Raw genomic sequence first — 18,767 nt, forward strand, 5'->3', positions numbered from 1 at the left:
CTGCACGAGTTCGCCTTGTGCCACAAGGTAGGCGGCGCGAAATTTCAGGCACCACAAGCGTGTAAGTTCAAGTGAGACGCAAAAGAGGCGCAAACAGAAATCGCCAGCAAGGCAGGTGCTCCAAAGTCTGGCCTTTCTTTGAAGACTGCAGTGAGGATGGTACCATGGTGATTTGCAAGGTGTGCAAGACCCGTCTGAGCAGGGGGAAACATATTAACAACCTCTCCACCACCAGCATGACCCGCCACATGATATCCAAACATCCCACTCTGTGGGCGCCAGGACAGGGTACCAGCAACACTGCCTCCCTTGGGGTCACCAGACTCACCACCAGACCCTCCTCAGCAGCTGCAGTAGCCCAGCCATTGCGTGGTTCCCAACAACATTCACAAACATCAGACGACGCTGACAATGTCACTTTCCGGAATAGTGCTCTTGAGGTCTCCCAGTCTTCATCAAACACAACAACCAACAGCCGTTCAGTGTGCAGCCCTACGGTTCAGTTGTCTGTCTCGGAGATGTTTGAGCGCAAGAGGAAATTGCCAGCAAATGACCCCCGGGCCGTGGCACTAACAGCCAGCATAGCCAAGCTTCTGGCCTGCGAAATGCTGCCATATTGAGTGGTGGAGACAAACAGCTTCAAGGGCATGATGTCAGTGGCCATCCCACGTTACGTGGTTCCCAGCCACTACCACTTTGCGCGCTCTGCAGTGCCTGAGTTGCATGAGCATGTGGTCAGCAAAATAACCCGAAGCTTGAAGAATGCCGTTGCCTGCAAGGTTCACCTCACCACTGACACCTGGACGAGTGCGTTCGGCCAGGGTCGATACATCTCCCTTACCGCGCACTGGGTGAACCTTGTGGAGCCTGGCAGCGATTCCTCACCTGCTTACGGTGCGGGTGTTGCCCACGCCGCAAACAGCTGCACCGCCGTCCCTCCCACTGGATAACAACAGCAGCACCTACCTCTCTGACTCCTTCTCCTCCAACGCATCTCAAAGCTGTACCTCATCCGGAAACGCTAACCCAGCAGCAGTAGGATCGTGGAAGCAGTGCAGCACAGCCGTTGGCATGCGTCAGCAAGCGTTGCTGAAGCTGATCTGCCTTGGGGATAAGCCACACACAGGGGAGGAAATTTGGAGGGGAATAAAGAAACAGACGGATTTGTGGCTGGCACCGCTGGACCTGAAACCGGGCATGGTTGTGTGTGATAATGGGAGTAATCTCATTCGCGCTTTAAGGTTGGCTAAGCTGACACACATCCCTTGCCTGGCGCACGTGATGAACCTAGTAGTTCAGCGGTTCCTGAGGACATACCCAGGCATGGCCGATCTTCTGTTGAAGGTGCGACGAGTGGCCAAACGTTGTAGAAATTCCAGTACTGCTTCGGGGGCACTCGCCAAGATGCAGGAGCACTTCAATCTCCCCCACCATCGCTTGCTGTGTGATGTCCCTACACGCTGGAATTCTACGCTGCACATGCTAGCCCGCTTTTGCGAGCAGAAGAGTGCAGTGGTCCAGTACATGACGGCGCAGTACCGAGGCGCATCCGGACAGCTGCCAAGCTTCTGTGGATCCGATTGGGCCAACATGTTGGACCTCTGCCAAGTCCTCCAAAATTTTGAGCAATCCACGTTGCTTGTGAGAAGTGACAACTCTTCAGTCAGCATTACCATACCACTGCTGTGTTTACTGAAGAAGTCAAGGTTGAAAATCAAGGAAACAGCCGTCATGATGCAACTGGGGGAATCTGAAGGAGAAAACGATCAGCGTGATGATACCAACATCAGGCCATCTGCCTCAGGAAACGCTGGCCCCAGCAGCTATGACGAAGAAGAGGAGGAGGAACAGCTGGAGTTGGAGCAGGAATTTCATGCCACCACTGACAAGGGCCAGAGCGGTGCACGTTGGACTTCCACAATTCAGCGCGAATGGTCAGCAGAAGCAGACCAGGAAGAAGGTGACGACTATGATGCATCACAACAACTATCACAACGCTTACAAGAGGATGATGAGGATTCTGGTAGGACTCTGGCACACATGGCTCAATTCATGCTAGACTGCATTGAACGCGACCCACGCATTGTGCGCATTCTGGACAACACCAATTACTGGGTTTATACCCTTCTGGATCCACGGTACAAACACAATGTTCCAAAACTGCTTGAAGAAAGAGTCAGACAGGTCAAAATGGAAGAATACCAGCAGGCCCTTGTGGAGACTTTAGAGAGGAGATTGACATCCTCCCCCTCCTCTAGCCAGTTGTACGCCGACAGACTGACTTCCGCAAACCCAGGACGACCAGGAGGGCAGCAAACAACACAAGCCGCAGCTAGTGCCCTAAAGGGAATGGTATCGGCAGTGGCCTTGGAGTGGGAAAATTTTCTGACACCCATGCAGCAGCCCACAGAACAGCAAGCGTGCACATCCACCTCCAACACCGATCGCCTGGAGAAGATAGTCAAGGACTACATGTCAGATGGCGTAGCTGTGTTGAACAATCCATCTGCACCCTTCAACTATTGGGTATCGAAGCTAGACACCTGGCACGAACTGGCAATATATGCAATAGAGGTGCTGGCTTGCCCGGCAGCCAGCGTTATGTCGGAACGCTGTTTCAGTGCTGCCGGAGGCATCGTCACAGATCGGCGTATCCGCCTCTCCACAGAAAATGCAGACCGTCTGACTCAAATTAAAATGAATCAATCCTGGATTGGAAACGACTACGCAACACTCCCGGACCCCAACCAAGTAACATGAACAATGAACATCTGTGATGGGTTAGCGTTTCCGGTCCCTGTTTATTGAACCTCTCATCTGTATTACATTTATGACTGCATGGCGACAAAATGCAAATTGCTATCCGCACGCTTCTTGTCCTCATGCAAGGCCTGGGTTGTTGTGTCTCAAAGCGTGGCCTTCTCCTCCTGCGCCTCCTCCTGTTCCATCACGTGTGCTGCTGCTGGGTTAGCGTTGCCGGTCCCTTTTTTACGGAACCTCTTATCTGTATTACATTTATGACTGCATGGCGGCAAAATGCATGCTATCCGCACGCTTCTTGTCCTCATGCAAGGCCTGGGTTGTTGTGTCTCAAAGCGTGGCCTTCTCCTCCTGCGCCTCCTCCTGTTCCATCACGTGTGCTGCTGCTGGGTTAGCGTTGCCGGTCCCTTTTTACGGAACCTCTTATCTGTATTACATTTATGACTGCATGGCGGCAAAATGCATGCTATCTGCACGCTTCTTGTCCTCATGCAAGGCCTGGGTTGTTGTGCCTCAAAGCGTGGCCTTCTCCTCCTGTGCCTCCTCCTGTTCCATCACGTGTGCTGCTGCTGGGTTAGCGTTGCCGGTCCCTTTTCCTAGAACCTCTTATCTGTATTACATTTATGACTGCATGGCGGCAAAATGCATGCTATCCACACGCTTCTTGTCCTCATGCAAGGCCTGGGTTGTTGTGTCTCAAAGCGTGGCCTTCTCCTCCTGCGCCTCCTCCTGTTCCATCACGTGTGCTTCTGCTGGGTTAGCGTTGCCGGTCCCTTTTCCTGGAACCTCTTATCTGTATTACATTTATGACTGCATGGCGGCAAAATGCATGCTATCCGCACGCTTCTTGTCCTCATGCAAGGCCTGGGTTGTTGTGTCTCAAAGCGTGGCCTTCTCCTCCTGCGCCTCCTCCTGTTCCATCACGTGTGCTGCTGCTGGGTTAGCGTTGCCGGTCCTTTTTCCTGGAACCTCTTATCTGTATTACATTTATGACTGGATGGCGGCAAAATGCATGCTATCCGCACGCTTCTTGTCCTCATGCAAGGCTGGGTTGTTGTGTCTCAAAGCGTGGCCTTCTCCTCCTGCACCTCCTCCTGTTCCATCACGTGTGCTGCTGCTGGGTTAGCGTTACCGGTCCCTTTTCCTGGAACCTCTTATCTGTATTACATTTATGACTGCATGCCGACAAAAAGCATGTTACCTGTGCAAAGAAAACAGACATTTCCCGCATTTAAAAGACAGTTTTCCCTTTGAAACTTTAAAATCGATTTTCTTAAAAACTATAAGCTCTTTTTGCTATTTTTTTTCCTCTTGTACCCACTCCCAAGGTGCACATACCCTGTAAATATGGGGTATGTAGCATGTAAGGAGGCTTTACAAAGCACGAAAGTTCGGGTCCCCATTGACTTCCATTATGTTCGGAGTTCGGCTCGAACACCCGAACATCGCGGCCATGTTCGGCCTGTTCGGCCCGAACCCGAACATCTAGATGTTCGCCCAACACTACAGAATCACACCAGGAAGGATTCCCTGGCCATTACCCATGGTCAGTGGTCACAATGGCAGACTTGACCTCCATAACAGATTCTCACCGGAGACCAACCTGGTGAATCACAGTGAAGTCACCATCAGACTTGCCCTCCAAAACTGATTCCCGTTAAAGGATTTAAAGTTGATTCATGACATTAGGACCTCAAAAGTCCTCCTGAGTCCTGTATTGTTATTTTTGGTCACTACCTCGGGGCGGGCATGCCTGCTGCCCTCCTTGCCTGGATGTGTGGTGGTAGCCATTTGTTAGGCTACAACTCCGGACCAGAATCACACCAGGAAGGATTCACAGTTGGTCATTGGATGACTGGGATTAATATTCTGAAAGTGGGTGGAGCCTACAAAAACTATCAAAATTCACCTATTGATTTTCAAGGGGAATATTTACATTGCTGCCATTCCTGCACTGTTAACGGCACAAGCCTCAAACCTGGTACAGTTGGTCATTGGGTGACTGGGGTTTAAATTCAGAAAAGGAGCTGGAGCCTCAAACAGCTAATCAGATTTGTTTAATTCCAATGCAAATTATCGATGCCAAAAATCGCAAAGCTCACAAACTAGGTCATTGAGTAAATTGATTAATTGTGTGTTAGGGTTAGGAAAAGTGGGTGGAGCCAACACCAGCCAAATACATAATCGGGCAACATGGGATCATCAGTGGGTGGAGACAAATGCACATTTTACTGGGAAAATGTAAACTGCAGCCATTCTTACACTATTAATTGTAGGGTTCTCAAACTTTGCACAGTTGGTCGCTGGGATTAATATTCAGAGAAGTGGGTGGAGCCTACAAAACCCAATCAAAATTCACCTATCGATTTTCAAGGAGTATATTTTACTGCTGCCATAGTTGCACTGTTAATGGCACAAGCCTCAAACCTAATTCAGTTGGTCTTTGGGTGACTGGGGTTCAAAATGAGAAAGGGGGTAGAGCCACAAACAGCCAATCAGATTTGTTTCATTTCAATGCAAATTATTGATTCCAAAGACCGCAAAGATAAAACACTTGGTCATTTAGTAATTTAGTAAAATATACAAATTTAACAAGTAACAAATGACAAATACATAATCGGGCAAAGCCGGGTCATCAGTGGGAGGAGACAAATACAAATTTCACTGAAAAATGTAAACAGCAGCCATTCTTACACTGCTAATGGTAGGGTTCTCAAACTTTGCACAATTGGTCACTGGGTGACTGGGATTACTATTCAGAAAAGTGGGTGGAGCCTACAAAAACCAATTCAAATTTACCTATTGATTTCCAAGGGGAATATTTCATTGCTGCCATTCTTGCACTGTTAATGGCACAAGCCCCAAAACTGTTACAGTTAATCATTGGGTAACTGGGGTTCAAATTCAGAAAAGGGGGTGGAGCCACAAACAGCCAATCAGATTTGTTTCATTTCAATGCAAATTGTTGATGCCAAAGACCACAAATCTCGCAAACTAGGTCATTGAGTAATTGTGTATTAGGGTTAGAAAAAGTGGACGGAGCCAACACCAGTCAAATACATACCAGGCAATGCTGGGCCAACAGCTAGTTTATTTATAAATTTGAGAAATATGCTTTAAAAAAAAGTAGGTTGTAGATTGAGCCTGTCTGCTACACTTTAGCGTGCATGCAGCACCCGCTCATCTAAGGGCCTTACAGACCTGGCTGTTTCCTCTCAATCTCACGTGGCTACATGGTTGCATAACTAGTTAGCATGGAAGAGTTCACAAATAGGCTTAAAACAAATAAAAAAAAAAAATAGGTTGTACACTGAGCCTGTCCGTTTGTTTTCATCATATAGCTCCATTATTAACTTCCCATCCTGGCCTCTGCTATATGCCACTCTGGCCGTTCTGTTGAGCGCACATGCAGCACCACACCTGCACACTTAAGGACCTTACAGATCTGTTACTGCTCAATCTCAGAAAACACGGTGTTTGGTCTGGCAGTGTGAAGTGGGCATAACACTTACATTACCACTCTGGACATTTAAAAGCATCCCTTTATTCCACCAATGTAGGAATGTACTTTAATGTCTGCCCTTTAGGGAGTAAAACCCAACTCTGCGTCAACTCCGTAATTTTTGGTGGAACTTTAGTTATAGATCTTCCTCCAGCATGACCCTTTGAAACAAGTTTTCCATCATTTTTGTGGCCAGAAACATAGTAGGTTTCTAAATTCGCTTGCCCATTGTAGTCTATGGCGTTTTGCTTGGTTTTCCAGAATTTTAGTTCGACATTCGCAAATAGAACACTTGATATTCACAACATTTCTATCCACCTGTGCCCCACATAATTAGTGTGGTTAGTTGGACTACTCCCCACCATCTCCTTTATCACATTAGCTGGGCTATTCCCAGATTTATTTATTTTTCTACATACAATATTGTTCTGTTTTATGCTTAATTTGATGTTCTACCTTCTAAGTAAAGCGAGAGATGGCTTGAACCTCAGATTTTGGGTTCGCAGACTGCGGACGTGAACTTCCACAAAGGTACGTGAACCGGCGAACCACAATAGACTTCAATAAGCAAGCAAACTTTAAAAACTACAAACTCTGTTTCTGGCCACAAATGTGAGGGCAAAGTTGTTTCAAGGGGTCTAACACCTGGAAGGGAGCATGGCGGAGTGGGATACATGCCAAAAGTCCCTGGGAAATGTACACATTTGACTCAGAGCTGGGTTATAATCCCTCAAGGGCAGAAATCACATTGCATTGATAAATTGGAGGCATAAAGTGCTTGAAAACATCTTGCGTGTATGTACATGGATCAGGTAGTGTATATAGTGTATTGCTTCACAATGAAAGACCAAACTCACTGTTTAATGCACTGAAAACCACTGTTTGTGTAGGGATGGCCGTGCTGGTGCGCACGTTGGTGAGAGTGCAGGTGATGGCGGTTTTCCAGCTCATATGGTCGCCGGGCTGTGGTAGCTCAATGACAGAACAAAAGTGACTGTCCAGCTAATAGAATTTGGTCTGTCCACAATGAAGCAACAACCTTATTATCTTGGGTGTGCCCCCCCAACACACTCACATAAGTCATTGCTTTATTGTGATATGTCAGCCCTTTCATCACGGCAAGGTAACGATTAGTGCTGCTCATCCAATATTCGGGTATCCGAACTACCCAGATAATCAGAACTTTTTCAGCTATCCGACCTCGGATTCGGATATCGGATACCTGCGGAAATCCGAATCCGAATACTGTAACCATGGAGATGACTCCATAACATTTTTAAGCCAATCAGAGGGCTCCCAGGAGTCCCAGCCTAAACCCTAGCAACCAATCACAGCAGGGAACCCTGGCCAGCCCCTCCTGTACAAAAGGAGGGGAGCCATGATGAGAAATTGTCCTTGCTTGTGACTTCTCACTGAGAGACATTGGGTATCATTCATGAAAGTGCTGTCGGTATGGAGAATCAGTCCTGACAAAGCGCCCATTTGTAGGGTGCGAAACAGCTGTCGACCTCTTTTCATGCTGACCCCTCTCTCTCCTGCTGTATTGCTGCTGTGATGCATACTTTTTAAACTGGATACAAATAAAGGTTTTTTTTTACTGGATGTGCCCAGCCGCTTGTATCTATACAATTACTGGTATCATTCATGAAAGTGCTGTCGGTATGGAGAATCAGTGCAGGACTTCTGGGTGGGCATTCATAAAAAAGTATCCTTGTGCGGTAGCAGTGCGGAGATTCCCCAAACTAGGCTGGCGGTAGGTAGGTGGTAGGCTTGTGTAGACATGGAAGCTGCCGAGTTGATACATTTCTCCGTGTTCCGCTCTGCTGCAGCTGCCTGGGAGGTCTATGTGTCTCCATTCACTTACATTGGTATCGCCACATCAGAGGGAGCGGTACTTCCCGACCTCACACCGCTTGCGGTGATGTTTATGAATTAACATTTTGCTACATTTGTTCCGATAATCACCGCACAAGGCGGTGATTTATCACTCTGCTCGGTAGTGTCATTTTTTCATGCGGAAAGAGGCTTTATGAATGCTGACTTTGCTAAGTGGTCGGTAAAGTCAGCTGTTTTAAGCATTTCCGCATGAATGATAGCCATAGCAAATTTTATATATCACTGACACGCACTAGATTACTAAAGTGTTTTATTTCTTGCTTCAAAAAGTAAAAGACCGTAAAAATTCATAAAAGTCCACTCATACAATCTTACACACTTCTTATGCACTCATACCACAGAGAGGCCTCTCCATTCACTTCTATATCTATCTATATATATAATAGAGTAAGTGCCTCAACCTTCAAGCAAGAAGAAGAAGTAGCGCCCTGCCCCCAGGGCCGGTCCAAGCAAGAAGAAGGGGCTGGTCCAAGCAAGAAGAAGAAGTAGTGTCATATCAAACCAAGGGCAAAGAGGGATAATTTGCATATTCAGTAGCAGTGCATTGTGGGTAACCACAAATGTTCACTTATAGCTGAATTATTGCAGATTTGCTTCTGTTTTAAGAAGGAACATTACACCAAGCTTTGCTTTATTTTTTAGCAGGAGGGTTTTTGGTCTCTTTTATCCTCCTATACATTCTTAGTAGTTTGGGTCACCCTGAGCTGCTTGGTTACTCTGTTGTACTGGTCCAAGCCCTATCTCATACAGCCTTATCAATCCCTGCTTTGTACTGATGAGGACCAAAAGTCTGAAACAGGCTGTCACATGTGGGTTTTGATATGACTGTGTAAAACTTAAAGCTATAGGCTTGATTTACTTATGAAGGGTGAAAAGGAATAATTTGCATATTTAGTAGTGGTGGATTGTGGGTATTCACAAATGTTCACTTGTAACTGAATTATTGCAGATTTTCTTCTGTTTTAAGAAGGCAAATTACACCAAGCTTTGATTGTTGTTTAGTAGAAGGTCTTTTTAGTCCCTTTTATCCCCCTATACATTCCGAGTGGTTTGGGTCACCCTGAGCTGCTTGGTTACTCTGTTGTACTGGTCCAAGCCTTATCTCATACAGCCTTATCAATCCCTGCTATGTACAGATGAGGACCAAATGTCTGAAATAGGCTGTCATAATGTGGGTTTGATATGACTGTGTAAAACTTAAAGCTATAGGCTTGCTTGACTTACCAAGGGTGAAAAGGATTTTTTTTGCATATTTAGTAGTGGTGCATTGTGGGTAATCACAAATGTTCACTTATAGCTGAATTATTGCAGATTTTCTTCTGTTTTAAGAAGGCAAATTACACCAAGCTTTGATTTTTGTTTAGTAGAAGGTCTTTTTGGTCCCTTTTATCCCCCTATACATTCCGAGTGGTTTGAGTCATCCTGAGCTGCTTGGTTACTCTGTTGTACTCGTCCAAGCCCTATCTCATACAGCCATATCAATCCCTGCTATGTACTGATGAGGACCAAAAGTCTGAAACAGGCTGTCACATGTGGGTTTTGTATGGCTGTGTAACATTTAAAGCTATAGGCTTGCTATACACCAGTGGTTCTGGATGCTTGCTTGGCTTACTAAGGGTGGAAAGAATTAGTTGCATATTTAGTAACGGTGCATTGTGCGTAACCACAAATGTTCATAATGGCCTGGTGCACACCAAAAAATGCTAGCAGATCCACAAAATGCTAACAGATTTTGAAACGGTTTTCTCATTTTTATGTAGCGTTTCACCAAGCATTTTGCGGTTTTGGGAAGCGTTTTTGATGTAGTAGATTTCATGTATTGTTACAGTAAAGCTGTTACTGAACAGCTACTGTAACAAAAAACGCCTGGCAAACTGCTCTGAAGTGCAGTTTTTCAGAGCGGTTTGCGTTTTTCCTATACTTAACATTGAGGCAGAAACGCATCCGCAATCCAAAATCTGCAGGTGACCTAAACCACTCGGAATGTATAGGGGGATAAAAGGGACCAAAAATACCTCCTACTAAAAAAGCAAAGTTTGGTGTAATTTGCCTTCCTAAAACAGAAGGAAATATGCAATAATTCAGCTATAAGGCCTAGTGCACACCAGAGCGGTTCTGCTGTGGTTTGCGATCCGCTTGCGGGTGCGGATCCGCTAGGGTAATGTATTTCAATGGGCTGGTGCACACCAGAGCGGGAGGCGTTTTGCAGAAATGCATACTCCGAGGGCAAAGTTGTTTCAAGGGGTCTAACACCTGGAAGGGAGCATGGCGGAGTGGGATACATGCCAAAAGTCCCTGGGAAATGTACACATTTGACTCAGAGCTGGGTTATAATCCCTCAAGGGCAGAAATCACATTGCATTGATAAATTGGAGGCATAAAGTGCTTGAAAACATCTTGCGTGTATGTACATGGATCAGGTAGTGTATATAGTGTATTGCTTCACAATGAAAGACCAAACTCACTGTTTAATGCACTGAAAACCACTGTTTGTGTAGGGATGGCCGTGCTGGTGCGCACGTTGGTGAGAGTGCAGGTGATGGCGGTTTTCCAGCTCATATGGTCGCCGGGCTGTGGTAGCTCAATGACAGAACAAAAGTGACTGTCCAGCTAATAGAATTTGGTCTGTCCACAATGAAGCAACAACCTTATTATCTTGGGTGTGCCCCCCCAACACACTCACATAAGTCATTGCTTTATTGTGATATGTCAGCCCTTTCATCACGGCAAGGTAACGATTAGTGCTGCTCATCCAATATTCGGGTATCCGAACTACCCAGATAATCAGAACTTTTTCAGCTATCCGACCTCGGATTCGGATATCGGATACCTGCGGAAATCCGAATCCGAATACTGTAACCATGGAGATGACTCCATAACATTTTTAAGCCAATCAGAGGGCTCCCAGGAGTCCCAGCCTAAACCCTAGCAACCAATCACAGCAGGGAACCCTGGCCAGCCCCTCCTGTACAAAAGGAGGGGAGCCATGATGAGAAATTGTCCTTGCTTGTGACTTCTCACTGAGAGACATTGGGTATCATTCATGAAAGTGCTGTCGGTATGGAGAATCAGTCCTGACAAAGCGCCCATTTGTAGGGTGCGAAACAGCTGTCGACCTCTTTTCATGCTGACCCCTCTCTCTCCTGCTGTATTGCTGCTGTGATGCATACTTTTTAAACTGGATACAAATAAAGGTTTTTTTTTACTGGATGTGCCCAGCCGCTTGTATCTATACAATTACTGGTATCATTCATGAAAGTGCTGTCGGTATGGAGAATCAGTGCAGGACTTCTGGGTGGGCATTCATAAAAAAGTATCCTTGTGCGGTAGCAGTGCGGAGATTCCCCAAACTAGGCTGGCGGTAGGTAGGTGGTAGGCTTGTGTAGACATGGAAGCTGCCGAGTTGATACATTTCTCCGTGTTCCGCTCTGCTGCAGCTGCCTGGGAGGTCTATGTGTCTCCATTCACTTACATTGGTATCGCCACATCAGAGGGAGCGGTACTTCCCGACCTCACACCGCTTGCGGTGATGTTTATGAATTAACATTTTGCTACATTTGTTCCGATAATCACCGCACAAGGCGGTGATTTATCACTCTGCTCGGTAGTGTCATTTTTTCATGCGGAAAGAGGCTTTATGAATGCTGACTTTGCTAAGTGGTCGGTAAAGTCAGCTGTTTTAAGCATTTCCGCATGCGGAAATGCTTTATGAATGATAGCCATAGCAAATTTTATATATCACTGACACGCACTAGATTACTAAAGTGTTTTATTTCTTGCTTCAAAAAGTAAAAGACCGTAAAAATTCATAAAAGTCCACTCATACAATCTTACACACTTCTTATGCACTCATACCACAGAGAGGCCTCTCCATTCACTTCTATATCTATCTATATATATAATAGAGTAAGTGCCTCAACCTTCAAGCAAGAAGAAGAAGTAGCGCCCTGCCCCCAGGGCCGGTCCAAGCAAGAAGAAGGGGCTGGTCCAAGCAAGAAGAAGAAGTAGTGTCATATCAAACCAAGGGCAAAGAGGGATAATTTGCATATTCAGTAGCAGTGCATTGTGGGTAACCACAAATGTTCACTTATAGCTGAATTATTGCAGATTTGCTTCTGTTTTAAGAAGGAACATTACACCAAGCTTTGCTTTATTTTTTAGCAGGAGGGTTTTTGGTCTCTTTTATCCTCCTATACATTCTTAGTAGTTTGGGTCACCCTGAGCTGCTTGGTTACTCTGTTGTACTGGTCCAAGCCCTATCTCATACAGCCTTATCAATCCCTGCTTTGTACTGATGAGGACCAAAAGTCTGAAACAGGCTGTCACATGTGGGTTTTGATATGACTGTGTAAAACTTAAAGCTATAGGCTTGATTTACTTATGAAGGGTGAAAAGGAATAATTTGCATATTTAGTAGTGGTGGATTGTGGGTATTCACAAATGTTCACTTATAACTGAATTATTGCAGATTTTCTTCTGTTTTAAGAAGGCAAATTACACCAAGCTTTGATTGTTGTTTAGTAGAAGGTCTTTTTAGTCCCTTTTATCCCCCTATACATTCCGAGTGGTTTGGGTCACCCTGAGCTGCTTGGTTACTCTGTTGTACTGGTCCAAGCCTTATCTCATACAGCCTTATCAATCCCTGCTATGTACAGATGAGGACCAAATGTCTGAAATAGGCTGTCATAATGTGGGTTTGATATGACTGTGTAAAACTTAAAGCTATAGGCTTGCTTGACTTACCAAGGGTGAAAAGGATTTTTTTTGCATATTTAGTAGTGGTGCATTGTGGGTAATCACAAATGTTCACTTATAGCTGAATTATTGCAGATTTTCTTCTGTTTTAAGAAGGCAAATTACACCAAGCTTTGATTTTTGTTTAGTAGAAGGTCTTTTTGGTCCCTTTTATCCCCCTATACATTCCGAGTGGTTTGAGTCATCCTGAGCTGCTTGGTTACTCTGTTGTACTCGTCCAAGCCCTATCTCATACAGCCATATCAATCCCTGCTATGTACTGATGAGGACCAAAAGTCTGAAACAGGCTGTCACATGTGGGTTTTGTATGGCTGTGTAACATTTAAAGCTATAGGCTTGCTATACACCAGTGGTTCTGGATGCTTGCTTGGCTTACTAAGGGTGGAAAGAATTAGTTGCATATTTAGTAACGGTGCATTGTGCGTAACCACAAATGTTCATAATGGCCTGGTGCACACCAAAAAATGCTAGCAGATCCACAAAATGCTAACAGATTTTGAAACGGTTTTCTCATTTTTATGTAGCGTTTCACCAAGCATTTTGCGGTTTTGGGAAGCGTTTTTGATGTAGTAGATTTCATGTATTGTTACAGTAAAGCTGTTACTGAACAGCTACTGTAACAAAAAACGCCTGGCAAACTGCTCTGAAGTGCAGTTTTTCAGAGCGGTTTGCGTTTTTCCTATACTTAACATTGAGGCAGAAACGCATCCGCAATCCAAAATCTGCAGGTGACCTAAACCACTCGGAATGTATAGGGGGATAAAAGGGACCAAAAATACCTCCTACTAAAAAAGCAAAGTTTGGTGTAATTTGCCTTCCTAAAACAGAAGGAAATATGCAATAATTCAGCTATAAGGCCTAGTGCACACCAGAGCGGTTCTGCTGTGGTTTGCGATCCGCTTGCGGGTGCGGATCCGCTAGGGTAATGTATTTCAATGGGCTGGTGCACACCAGAGCGGGAGGCGTTTTGCAGAAATGCATACTCCCGGGCTGGGAGTATGCGTTTCTGCAAAACGCCTCCCGCTCTGGTGTGCACCAGCCCATTGAAATACATTACCCTAGCGGTTCCGCACCCGCAAGCGGATCGCAAACCGCAGCAGAACCGCTCTGGTGTGCACTAGGCCTTATAGCTGAATTATTGCATATTTCCTTCTGTTTTAGGAAGGCAAATTACACCAAACTTTGCTTTTTTAGTAGGAGGTATTTTTGGTCCCTTTTATCCCCCTATACATTCCGAGTGGTTTAGGTCACCCTGAGCTGCTTGGTTACTCTGTTGTACTGGTCCAAGCCCTATCTCATACAGCCGTATCAATCCTTGCCATGTACAGATAAGGACCAAAAGTCTGAAACAGGCTGTCACATGTGGGTTTGATATGGCTGTGTAAAATTTAAAGCTATAGGCTTGCTATACACCAGTGGGTCTGGATGCTTGCTTGATTTGCGAAGAGTGAAAAGGAATTATTTGCATATTTAGTAGCAGTGCATTGTGGGTAACCACAAATATTCACTAATAGCTGAATTATCGCAGATTTCCTTCTGTTTTAAAAAGGCAAGTTACACCAATACAGCGTGCGGCGCTGCAGGAAGTGACGACAGTGGAATGCACGATGGAACACGGAAGAGGTGAGTCATCCTCGCCCGCTGCCTCTTACTAATAGTGGCGGCTGCTACTGTGTTTAAGCAGGAGGGGGAGCGCACATGGGGGACACAGGTGAGGGGGAGGGTTCCTGCTGAGCTTAAGCTGGAGGTAGAGCACACATGGGGGACCCAGTTGAGAGGGGTTCCAACCCCCCTCCCTGCCGCTGTGCCCAATACCCCCTTCCTACCCTCTACCCTGTTATGCGGCATATGCTATGCCACGGGTCGGCAAGTCTATCTATATCTATCTTCTATATATATAATAGAGTAAGTGCCTCAACCTTCAAGCAAGAAGAAGAAGTAGCGCCCTGCCCCCAGGGCTGGTCCAAGCAAGAAGAAGAAGTAGTGTCATATCAAACCAAGGGCAAAGAGGGATACTTTGCATATTCAGTAGCAGTGCATTGTGGGTAACCACAAATGTTCACTTATAGCTGAATTATTGCATATTTCCTTCTGTTTTAGGAAGGCAAATTACACCAAGCTTTGTTTTTTTAGTAGGAGGTCTTTTTGGTCCCTTTTATCCTCCTATACATTCCGAGTGGTTTGTACATTCCGAGTGGCTTGGGTCACCCTGAGCTGCTTGGTTACTCTGTTGTACTGGTCCAAGCCCTATCTCATACAGCTGTATCAATCTTTGCCATGTACTGATGAGGACTAAAAGTCTGAAACAGGCTGTCTACATGTGGGTTTGATATGATTATGTCAAATTTAAAGCTACTAGGTGACCTGCGGCATAGCATACGCCGCTTAAGAAGGTAGAGGGCAGGAAGGGTGTATTGGACACCCTCAACTGGGTCCCCCATGTGTGCTCTACCTGCAGCTTAAGCACAGTACCAGCCACCTCTATTAGTAAGAGGCAGGGGGCGGGGATGACTCACCTCTTCCGTGTTCCATTGTGTGTTCCACTGTCATCACTTCCTGCAATGCCGCACACTGTATTGGTGTAATTTGCCTTTTTAAAACAGAAGGAAATCTGCAATAATTCAGCTATAAGTGAATATTTGTGGTTCCTTTTCACCCTTCGCAAGCCAAGCAAGCATCCAGACCCACTGGTGTATAGCAAGCCTATAGCTTTAAATTTTACACAGCCATATCAAACCCACATGTGACAGCGTGTTTCAGACTTTTGGTCCTTATCTGTACATGGCAAGGATTGATACGGCTGTATGAGATAGGGCTTGGACCAGTACAACAGAGTAACCAAGCAGCTCAGGGTGACCTAAACCACTCGGAATGTATAGGGGGATAAAAGGGACCAAAAAGACCTCCTACTAAAAAAGCAAAGTTTGTTGTAATTTGCCTTCCTAAAACAGAAGGAAATATGCAATAATTCAGCTATAAGGCCTAGTGCACACCAGAGCGGTTCTGCTGCGCTTTGCGATCCGCTTGCAGTGCGGATCCGCTAGGGTAATGTATTTCAATGGGCTGGTGCACACCAGAGCGGGAGGCGTTTTGCAGAAACGCATACTCCTGGGCTGCTGCAGATTTTGGATTGCGGATGTGTTTCTGCCTCAATGTTAAGTATAGGAAAAACGCAAACCGCTCTGAGAAACGGCACTTCAGAGCGGTTTGCCAGGCGTTTTTTGTTACAGTAGCTGTTCAGTAACAGCTTTACTGTAACAATACATGAAATCTACTACACCAAAAACGCTTCCCAAAACCGCAAAATGCTTGGTGAAACGCTACATAAAAATAAGAAAAAACGTTTCAAAATCTGCTAGCATTTTGTGGATCTGCTAGCATTTTTTGGTTTGCACCAGGCCATTGTGAACATTTGTGGTTACGCACAATGCACCGCTACTAAATATGCAACTAATTCTTTCCACCCTTAGTAAGCCAAGCAAGCATCCAGAACCACTGGTGTATAGCAAGCCTATAGCTTTAAATTTTACACAGCCATACAAAACCCACATGTGACAGCCTATTTCAGACATTTGGTCCTCATCAGTACATAGCAGGGATTGATAAGGCTGTATGAGATAGGGCTTGGACGAGTACAACAGAGTAACCAAGCAGCTCAGGATGACCCAAACCACTCGGAATGTATAGGTGGGATAAAAGGGACCAAAAAGACCTTCTACTAAACAAAAATCAAAGCTTGGTGTAATTTGCCTTCTTAAAACAGAAGAAAATCTGCAATAATTCAGCTATAAGTGAACATTTGTGATTACCCACAATACACCACTACTAAATATGTAAATTTTTCCCTTTCACCCTCAGTAAGCAAAGCAAGTCTATAGCTTTAGGTTTTACACAACCATATCAAACCCACATGTGACAGCCTATTTCAGACATTTGGTCCTCATCAGTACAAAGCAGAGATTGATAAGGCTGTATGAGATAGGGCTTGGACCAGTACAACAGAGTAACCAAGCAGCTCAGGGTGACCCAAACTACTACTACTAAGAATGTATAGGAGGATAAAAGAGACCAAAAAGCCCTCCTACTAAAAAAAAAAAAAAAAGCAAAGCTTGGTGTAATGTTCCTTCTTAAAACAGAAGCAAATCTGCAATAATTCAGCTATAAGTGAACATGTGTGGTTACCCACAATGCACTGCTACTGAATATGCAAATTATCCCTCTTTGCCCTTGGTTTGATATGACACTACTTCTTCTTCTTGCTTGGACCAGCCCCTTCTTCTTGCTTGGACCGGACTGGGGGCAGGGTGCTACTTCCTCTTCTTGCTTGAAGGTTGAGGCACTTACTCTATTATATATATAGATAGATATGTTTGCTATACACCAGCGGCTCTGGATGGTTGCTTGGCTTACCAAGGGGGAAAAGGGGTAATTTGCATATTTAGTAGCAGTGCATTGTGGGTAACCACAAATGTTCACTCGTAGCTGAATTATTGCAGATTTCCTTCTGTTTTAAAAAGGCAAATTACACCAATACAGTGTGCGGCATTGCAGGAAGTGACGACAGTGGAACGCACGCTGGAACACGGAAGAGGTGAGTCATCCCCGCCCGCTGCCTCTTACTAATAGTGGCGGCTGCTACTGTGCTTAAGCAGGAGGGGGAGCGCACATGGGGGACCCAGTTGAGGGGGGGTCTAACCTTCCTGCCCACAGCTGTGCCTAATACCCCCTTCCTGCCCTCTACCCTCTTATGCGGCGTATACTACGCTGCGGGTCGGCTAGTATATATATATATATATATTTTTTTTTTTTAATCCCTTCCTCCACCCCAATCCTGGGGTCAGCTGTCATAGGCTTCAGCCTATGACAGCCGATCACTCTGTAGTGCCCTGGTACAGCGCTGCTGCTAATCGCAGCGCTGTACATGTAAACAGACGCTTTCGCTGTCTAACAGTCTCCTGAGCGAAGATCGCATCCTGCGCGCGATCTCCTGCAAACTACTGCCCCGGGACTTTACACCGATCGACGATAGGCGGTCCTGGGGCCCATCGGCGTGACGCGGTCGGTAAGCAGTTAATTGACAGATTTTTTTTTTATTTTAACTCCCCACATAATCAATTAGTGTTTCTCTTTAAAAAAAACATGATTATACATGCGTCATTTACTCTAAAAGACGTTTTAAAAGCAATTTAAAGGACACTTCCGGTTTACTATGTGGATATCCGAATTAGTCGGGTATCCGCGGATAATGCGTTCGGATATCCGCATCTATTCAGGTAGCGGAAAGTTCGGATGCAGATATCCACGGCGGATTCGGATATCTGGGTATCCAAATCCGATTCAATTCAGGTTTTAAAAAGGGGTATCCGAGCAGCACTAGTAACGATCATGAAGGGGAATGGGCACATGTACATGTCTTTTGTTTTGTTGTTGCAGCCACAGTGCAGCCAGAAAAATTTGGCATGTACACACACCTCTTTTTTTGTGGCTGCTGCCTGTGCTTTCTTGCCAGCAGCGTTCATTTTCTTAGCCTGAGGACCAATGTGTTTTCCCCATGCAGATAAAAACACTTAGACTTAAAGGAAATGTCAGGCAATCTATGCTACCCCTAGATCTACTTACCCGGGGCATCAGTGGCGGACACAGCCAGCAGTGGGCCCCTGTGCAAAATTGCAATTGTGGGCCCCTATGACCTGCGGCGCGCTTCTCGCGCCGTAGCAAAAATTGGGTGTGGCTATATGGGTGTGGATAGAACCAAAATGGGTGTGGCAATCACCGGATGAGGGCGGAGCTAACTGTAATTTAAAGTGAACCCGGGGTGAGAGTGATATGGAGGCTGCCATATTTATTTCCTTTT

Source organism: Hyperolius riggenbachi, chromosome 1 (assembly GCF_040937935.1).
Source record: "Hyperolius riggenbachi isolate aHypRig1 chromosome 1, aHypRig1.pri, whole genome shotgun sequence".
NCBI classification, from domain to species: Eukaryota; Metazoa; Chordata; class Amphibia; order Anura; family Hyperoliidae; genus Hyperolius; species Hyperolius riggenbachi.